The following is a 7,229-nucleotide window of genomic DNA, read 5'->3' on the forward strand; positions in this document are numbered from 1 at the left end:
TTCTTTCGACTTTTACTAAACAATTTCTAATGGATGCATATGGTTATAACATTTACATCTAGAATCTTTTTATCTATTCACGGACTTAAGATTCACATCATTGGGTACATTTCGGGAGAGGGGAACTTAGTCTTCTTATTTACTTCCTTGACATAAAAACTCACATCTTCAATGTATTATATTTATGACAGAAAAACGTACAAAGCACTTGTCAAACTATTATCTTATTTATTTTTCATTACTACTATCTGAAGTATATTGTCATTATCTTCATTTCACAGAGGAATTAAACAGGTTCATAGAAGATGAGGAAAATCTCCCAAATCACATAGCAATTATATGGCAAAATCTCTGACTCCTATCCTGTATTCTTTTCCAAAACACCGTATTTCTCAAAAATCACACACTTTGTGGCAGACAACAATGGGAATTCTTAAGTACACAACACTGACATTACTTTACCCAAATCAATAAATATTGCCAAGTCAAAAGATGTCTGGGAGGATGAAAGATAGATCAGACATAGTTCCTGCAACCAAGGAGCTTACCTGCTAATACTGAAGCTGAGAAACACCTAAGTCAAATGAAAGAGAATAGGCGTCTAAGGAGAAAGTCTGAGTGTCCCGGAGGAGTGCAGGGCATCGTAGATGTTCTAAGGAGGGAGGTAAGACTTCTGACAAGAGCAATCAAAAACGCTTATGGCTCACCAGGGACAGCAGAATGTGAGCTCAGCTTCCTACGATGAATCAAGGTATACAGGGAGAAATCAAAGTTTCTAGGTAAATGAAACAGCATAAGCAAAAGCTTCCAATGGGAAAAAAATGTGTGTGAGTGTGTGGGTGTGTGGGTGTGTGGGGTGTGTGGGTCCTTGCCTACGTCCATATTCTATATCTATGGCTACATCTGTGTTTATAACTATATCTATAACTATGTCTAGAGCTACATCTATACCATATAACAGGGATATCTATAGGGAGATATCCACATCTACAGGTTTGGTAATACCTGCTAAACCTGACCGCTGAAGAGACAACAGCTTACTAATAACAAAGAGCAGCAGATTTAAAAACCAATCTGATATACTTTAACCTATCAGAGGAACTCAGAACAGAAAAAAAGATAATAAAGGACAATGTAACTGAGGGATGTGGAAACCCAAATTTTCACATGTTGATTGATATTTTCATACGTTGACAGTGGGAGTGTAAAATATTTGAGTCAGCAAATCTAATTCCAGGAACCTACACTTAGATAATTGACCAAGTATGCAAAGATACACGCAACAGCACATTAATTATAGTAGCACAGGATAGTAGTAGTAGTATTTATAATGGAGGAAATGTGAAAACAGTCCAACTCTTCATCACATGTAATTTTAAAAATAAATTATGGAACATCTATTTCTAAAAACTGGTAGATCTAAATGCATTAAGAAATCAACATTACATTGTTAAATGAAGAGAGTAAATGATGGAACAGTAAATACAGCATGTCTGCACTGTAGTAGGTAAAATACATGTACGTATACATAACGAGTATGGAAAGGTGGGCACCAAATCATACACAGTATTTCTCTCTGAATATAGGACTGCAAGGAACTTTCAAGTTCTACTTAACAATAGCACTGAATGCAAGGAGTATGCAAATTATTTCTAGTTTAATTACTGTAAGTTTAATCACTATAAGTTGTCATAACTCATAATACATAATTCTCCCCAACCTTATTGCATCTGAGGGGTAAATTACTCAAATAATCGCAACCTTATTTAGAATTTTTCCTTAATTATGTTTGATCTGAAGACCACAAAACAGCACTACAACAACTGATTTTCATAAATATAAACAAGGTTTTTTTGTGCCAAAATGTCCAAAAGAAAAAAAAGGACGGATAGGTTAGGTTTCCTGCTTGATGACAGAATAATACTTTCATTTGTTCTGAAGACCAAAAATATCAATTATTTCAAATAAAACTTTATACCTCCTAAGGTTATTCTTGGATTTTCTATTTTCTTCATCTCTTTTCCACAAAAAGAAATGCTCCCTCAAATAATCTTTCAACAGTATTTTAATTAGCCAATTACTTATACAACTGTAAACCCCTCTTAGAATTTCAAAAATTTTATGTACGTGTCAAAGCAACAATATGCATTTTTACCTGTCTGAGTCTATTACTCAAAATGGAATCTGCCAGGTAATACAAAGGTGTAGGGAGAAAGGGATGGAGGGATAGAGCGGGGGAGAGAGGGAGAGGGAAGGAAGAGAAGGAGAAGAAGAAGGAAGAAGGAAGGAAAGCGAAGAAGGAATGCAGGCGAAGTTGACAGTGAGTAAGGGAGAATTAAGAAAGGATGGAAAAGGAAAGTAATGGAAGCCGAGTGCGGAACGTTGGGTGTGACCGCCTTAATGTTTGTCGTCCTTACCCCCCCTACCCTCCCTCCCTCCCCTCCGCAAACAAAAGACAAGCAACCCTCCCAAAACGACCCGCCACGACCCCCCCTCAAACGAAAAAAACTTAGTACCACTGGTTGCTGTGAAAACATTTTCACAATGACCTATTTATTTATATAAAAAATGACAGGCCCACCCCACTCCCCGTCAGTATATTTCACTGTGGATCCTGCAACTTCAAATGACGTTTTTCAAACTTAGCTTCAGGTTTGCCACCAGATTTAGGTCACAAATTTAACTAGTTTCTATTCTTTCAGTTTTTTTTTTAAAGAAGAGTTTCCAAAGCATATTAGTTGAAAAATAATATTGATTTGTACATGCATATGTCTAAAGCTGTCAGTGCCTTTTTGAGGTTGACAATGCCTGATACTATAGATCTCAGTAAAGATGGCTTGTCAGTTGGGATGGTAAAAAGTCTATGCAAAGTCATTTTCCACTAAAGAAAATTGTCAAGATTGAAAGTACCCTGACTGTTATTGATTATACGGTAGCAGGAGTAGAGTTGCCTGAGGAAATGGTGACTGGCTAACATACTGAAGATACAGAGAAGTGCACTGTTAAGTTCAAGTCAAATGCAACAGTATACACAGTTTCCTGTCACTTGACGGGAGAGTTTTGGAAAGTGAATACCAACTCTGCCACTACTTGACAACTTCAAGTAACATGCACTTTTTATAGGCATTTTAATATAGAAACAACAGTGACTTTCATCATCATTAAATTATTAACAGTCAGTCTCATTGAGTCCTTCTGTGTCATGGAGAAAGTAAAGAGGCAAAGTAGCCAAAATTTTTCAGCAAAATTTTCCACCATAACACGAATTTCTCTCAAAATACTATTAAACGTCACAAGATTTTTAACAATGCTTCTATCAGATCTCACCAGGGGAGTCTCTGACTCATCATATTAATTGAACTCTCAGAAATGAAATGTTGATTGTAACAACTGCTATGAACACTTTTGAAAAGCGTCCCCAATCATTACTGACCTCACGGAACAACAAATAATTCCTAACTGACTATGGAAAGCAAATAAAGTATTTTGGTTGGACAAATCCATACTTTCTAAAGACTACTGTTTGACCAACTCTGACCATCATTTTAAACAATGAAACCTCCCTGACGTTTTAGAGAAGAGTTAAAGACTTGTTCTTCTAAAATTCAGAAGATAATAATTGTGGGGACAATGTCAGATATCAGGACACATTGCCATGTGGCAGATTTACATAACATGCTCCTCTCCCTGGGTTACGTATCCCAAACCAAGGTTTTGCATTGGCTAACAATTACCCTGTGTACTCGCAAGCAACTGAAGCGTCTGCATCTGCTACTGCAGGTTAAATAAATAAATAAATAAATGGCAGGCAATAACACAATATGTGTGTGATTTAAGGAACAGTTCCGCCACAGCCCCTAATTGCTCTCAGGATCTGAATTGGCAAAACCATAAGACATTCAACAAAAGGCTCTATGCAGGTAGGCCTATAAAACCTAATTATTTCTCACAAAGCAGACCATTCCATTTAAAATGAAAGAAAGCTATGAGCAATAAAGACCATGCTATTAACAATTAGTCTTCTGCACACATGATTAGACTCAGAGAGATAAAGAAGCCTCTAAATTTAATGATGAACCCCATATTTCTGGCAGGGTTCAATATTCTGTGCTAATTATGCTGAAGACCTTGTGCTACTTAAAAGGACTCAGACTGCAAAGTATGACACTATCTCCATGGATTCACTGCTAACACTTAATGTTTAACTTTGATACTGTAGTGCATTTGAATGTATGAATTCAGGAGTAATTTTTTTTTTATTTCTTACAACCATTTTTAGGAATGGTTTTAAGCCTTCACCAACCATAATATTTACTGACATGTATGTGATTCAGTATTTCATAGAACTTAAAAAAAAAAACTCTTATTAAGGCTGAGAATCCTATTTCAAGGAGGAATCAAAATGAATCAAAAGATTCACCCAGTAAGTAAAGCCAGTATAAAATGGGAGTTCAGAGCAGGGAATCCTATCTGTTGTTTACCAAATACTTTTTTAAAAAAAATTTATTTAAAATGAATGATGCAAAAGAAAACAGAATGGGCCCATCAGAATCAAGGAAACAAACACTAATGTGAATTTCTTTATTAAATAGAATTGCCATGCCTCTTCTAAGTAGAAAAGATGTGCTCTTTCATATAGCTTTGTACTAATTTGGTTGTATAAAGGGTATTTTCCTACTAGCATGCAAATGTAACTTCAGTTAATATAAATGGAAGTTATCTACACACCACAGCTGTGCAAGAGTCCAAAGTTGAAGTTATTGGTAGTGTTTAACATATAAGTTATTTTAAAAGGAACTTACATAATAGAATGCCAAAAAAATTCTAGATCTATAAATCACACAGAGGAAATACTATCTTTGCCATTAAAATGGGACGGTCAGGGAAGATCTCATTTTCTGTTGGACTGTGTTTAATTTGCAAACATTTATAGTCTTTGTGAAATTAAAGAGAATCCTATTGGCATTCAAGTAATATTGCTTGAAAAGAAAACTGTTTAAATTTTATTTCTGAATGTGTGGACTAGGAAAACAAGTAAAACAGTTTTAAAGCCACAGGGAAGCAGAGGAGTCTTTTTTTTTCCCCCTCTTAACTGCACAATAGTTAGTGTCTCCATAGAAACTGATGGTATTTCAGTGAAGTGTCATTAACAAACCTGAGCTTCTAAAATACACACAAGTATGTTTCAAAAGACATTGAAATACATATATGTCCATCCTTCCCCAGAGTAAAAGGTGATTTTAAATCTTTGCAGAGCAAAGACAATAGCTCAAAATTATAATGGTCTCTGGGTGAAACTAAATTCTTTTTCTGTCATCATCTTATTCAAAGACCATACAGATTAAGAGAAAAATTCCTTATTTTTGTGATTGAATATTTCTTTGTAGGATCTTACTCCTTGTAAGTTATTAATTAATTATAATTATATTTGTTTATGTTTGCTTTCCTAACTCATAGGTACCAAGAGGGCAGGGGTCATGGCTAATCCATTCACGACTATCTACCCAGTCTGGAACTTAGCAGGGCAGATACAAACTCTTGTTCTGTAGTGACCCCTCTCCAGCCTTCCCCCATCACCCTCACATTCAATTTTACCCCTATTCCTTATCACATTTAAAAACACTCTTAAACACTGACCTTTTGTAGACAAATGCTTTCATATCATCAAACAGAGGTAGTTTGATCAAAATTACATATCGGTGGTCTAAGAGTCTCAAGTAACCCAAAGTTAGCCTCATGTTGGATGCCAATGAGCTGTGTTCCCTCGAGCAGGTCATTTATCTCCTCTGGCTTTAGTTATTCAAATGCAACAGGCTGGTAGCCCTCAGATATATTCTAGCTATATTATTTGAAAAGGACAAAGAGTATGGCTCAGGGTCATGTCTGAATCACTGTGTTTCAATTTAAACCTCAAACTTCTATATTCTAAAGTTGAAAAGTCAGGTTAACAGCTGTGTATTAGTTTCCTATTAACAAATTGCCACATATTTTATTGGCTTAAAATGCCAGAGATTCACTCTCTGACGGTTCTGGAAGTCATAAGTCTAAAACCAGATTCACTGGGCTCAATGAAGGTGTCAGCAGGGCTGCATTATTTCTGGAGGTTCCCAGGAATTGCTTCCTTGTCCTCTCTAGCTTCCAGAGGCAACCCTCATTCCTGGCTTAAGGCTGCAACACTCTGCCTTCCCCACATCTTCTTCTCTGACCCTAACTCTCAGGTCTCCCACCCGTAAGGACCCCCATAATCACCCCACGCTTGTGATTACACCGCATCCACCCAGATAATCCAGCATAATTTCCTCACCTCAAGAGACTTAATTCCATCTGCCAAGTCTCTTTTGCCCTATAAGGTAACATATTCATAGATTCCAGAGATTAGAAAATGGACATCTTTGGGGCCATTATTTTGACTACATGATTCAAAAAAACTTTAAACTTTAACAGAATTTTCTGGTACATCTGTGAGGTTTAGATTTTAAGATTTCTATTAGCCACTCCCAAATATACATATTAGCCCTCCCCTTTAGCTTCCTGATAATTGGCTTCCCTTCCATCTATAAGTCATAGCTTTTATAGGAAAATCTTTCGCATGCAAAAAATAAATGTGACAGAAGTCTTTGGAGACTAGGTTAGATTCAGGTAATAGCTAGATACCAAAAACACAAATACAGGTTTCTGCTTAGAGATGATACATCAGAGAGGAGAAAACAGGCATTTCATTACGTACAGATGCCATGAAAACTCCACAAAATTTATGACAGAAGTTCTGTAACACCAGAAGCTCATTATGAAAACATAAACCACTACTGCTCAGCTTTCTGCATATAGTCTTAATGATGGTGGAATTTATTTGTTTCTACCTGTAGAGTATAAAGTATACTGTAGTAACAGGGAGGTCTGGGTATAGCTTTTCTCACCTTGAGAAAGTCACTAACTAAGATTCACATTTGTAACAAGGCCGTTTTCTGTAAGATTTAATTAAAATGAACTAATCTGGCTCTTTTGATTGCTTTTAAAATTATCTTGTATTTTTCCAAGAAATGGAACATTATAAAAAGTAAGGAAATAGAGCACTTCAGCAGTAGTGATTAACATGAGTGCATTTACAAGAATTTTTGTAGATATACAATTAACAATAACATTTTAGTATATTTCCCAGGAGCCTGTGGTTTTTGGCTTTGGGGAATACATTTCATTTTGCTGATTTACTCCATTGCTCATATCTTACC

At 36.0% G+C, this 7,229-nt stretch overlaps 1 protein-coding gene across 8 annotated transcripts in view; it reads right to left on the bottom strand.

Moving 5' to 3' along the window:
* The window catches only part of NLGN1 (neuroligin 1), a 756,644-nt gene that overhangs the window by 512,938 nt on the left and 236,477 nt on the right, over window positions 1-7,229 (bottom strand). The window lies entirely within an intron of this gene.

Source organism: Camelus ferus, chromosome 1 (assembly GCF_009834535.1).
Source record: "Camelus ferus isolate YT-003-E chromosome 1, BCGSAC_Cfer_1.0, whole genome shotgun sequence".
Lineage (NCBI taxonomy): Eukaryota > Metazoa > Chordata > Mammalia > Artiodactyla > Camelidae > Camelus > Camelus ferus.